This window comes from Myotis myotis, unplaced genomic scaffold (genome assembly GCF_014108235.1).
Source record: "Myotis myotis isolate mMyoMyo1 unplaced genomic scaffold, mMyoMyo1.p scaffold_m19_p_8, whole genome shotgun sequence".
In the NCBI taxonomy this organism is placed as follows: domain Eukaryota; kingdom Metazoa; phylum Chordata; class Mammalia; order Chiroptera; family Vespertilionidae; genus Myotis; species Myotis myotis.
The window spans coordinates 64,799,478-64,801,294 of record NW_023416390.1 but is presented as its reverse complement, the minus strand read 5'-3'; positions in this window follow the sequence as shown (position 1 = coordinate 64,801,294).

Sequence of the window (1,817 nt, the reverse complement as noted above, 5' to 3'; positions counted from 1 at the left end):
CACCAGCCAGCAGCACGTTCTGTTTCCCAGGGTTCTGTGTGGGCCTGGAAGGAATGCAGCTGACACAGAAGGCTTCGCATTAGGCCTGTTTAAGAAAGCTAGGTGATTCTTGACTCAGCTGAAGTTTGTGCTCTGCTCCATTGGAGGGCATTACATCCCTACTTCTCTCAGGAAAGGCTCACCGGAGGCCTCCTTCCTTGGACCTTCCCTCTGCCTCCTCTTCCACCCTCCCCAGCACCTCCCTCCACTCCTGAGGCTGCCCTGTCCCAGGTCCTTTCAGCAAACCCTCTTAGTACCTCCCTCCCCCCACAAGGTTGGCGCGCCTGAGTGGAGATGCTAACAGCCCCTTTCTCCTTGCCAGGGCTCCTTGAAGCCCCTTGAGCTCTGGACTGGCTCCAGCCGCAGTGAGCAGCTCCTGGTGCCCCTCGGGAGGGGGGGTGGGGGGGTGGGACGGGGCTGGGAGGGCCAAGAATGTGCAGCTACAGACCAGACTTCCTGCCTCAGGTGCCCTCTGACCTCCAGTAATTACAGCTTCGGAAGTGGTTGGCTCCCCATCTAGAAATTGGAGATAATGAGCCCCAACTTCTTGGGGCCATTGACGGTTTAATTGATTCATGGTGGTGAAGTGGTTGGCAATCCTGGCAGGAATTCCATGGAGGCCGGAGGCCGGCCGGAGGCCGCTCTGTCAACAAGGTAAGGGGCCTGGAGCCCTGAGTGGGGGAGCGTGCCGGCTACTGGCCTCTCTCAGCCCCAAGTTCCCCTGCCCCCAAATTCTTCAAACTGTTCCTCAGTGTTCTGCTCCCAGAATCCTCTGTCTGGCCAGGTGGCCTATTCCTGGCCCCTCGTCCTGCCCCTCCCCCACCTGGAATGCCCTCCCCACGTTTCTGAACCTTCATTCTAATCCCTGCCTGCTGGGCGGGCCTGACTTCTGCACTTGTGCCCAGGCCTCAGGGCAGCTGCGGCTCCTGGTCTGAGGAACCCGCTCCAAGGGCCGGCCTGGGTCTTGTGCCCTGTACCAATGGTGCCAAACTTCTTTCTAGTATCACGGACCCCCTCCCCAAAATTAGATCAGCATTTCATTAATTCAGGTTTATACGTTCCAACTTAACAACATTTACTTTTAAGTCAGCCCACTAGGCTGCTTGGTAAAGACAGAAACAATAATGTAAGGCTGTTCTTGACCGTTTGTAATCTTGAGTCAGCCTCTGCTTCCAATTCATGCCTGTGTTTTATTGAGAAGACCCCGATACATCAGGACAAATAGTTAGAAATGGTTAATTTTATTAAAAGTAATGACTTACCTGGAAATATTAGGATACCCTTCAGAGTGGGTAATCTTGCTAAGAGTTTTCTCCTTTACAATTACTATGCCAGGAAGACTTAGTTCAAGTTCTCCACAAGAGTATTTAATTTGGCAGCCCAAGTTCGTCCTTTGGTGAGTGCAATGTGTTAAAGTTTAGTATGTAACAATGTTCAGCACATCTGTGGTCTTATTACTATTTTTAAATAAAGTGTAATTTAAGAAATTAAATCAAGTAATCGTATTACCCTGGCGCAGCTTCCTCAACCTCGGCACTATTCCTATTCTGGGCGGGGCGGTTCTGTGTGGTGGGGGGCTCTCCTGTGCCTTGTAAGATGTTGAGAGCCTCCCTGCCCTCTACCTGCCACATGTCAGCAGCACCCACCCCAGCCCCAAAGTTGTGAGAATCCAGTATGTCTCCAGACATTGCCAAGTGGCCCCCTGGGGGCAAAATCAACCCACCCTTTGAGAGCCATCGCCCTAGGGCAGTGATGGCAAACCTTTTGAGCTCTGCGTG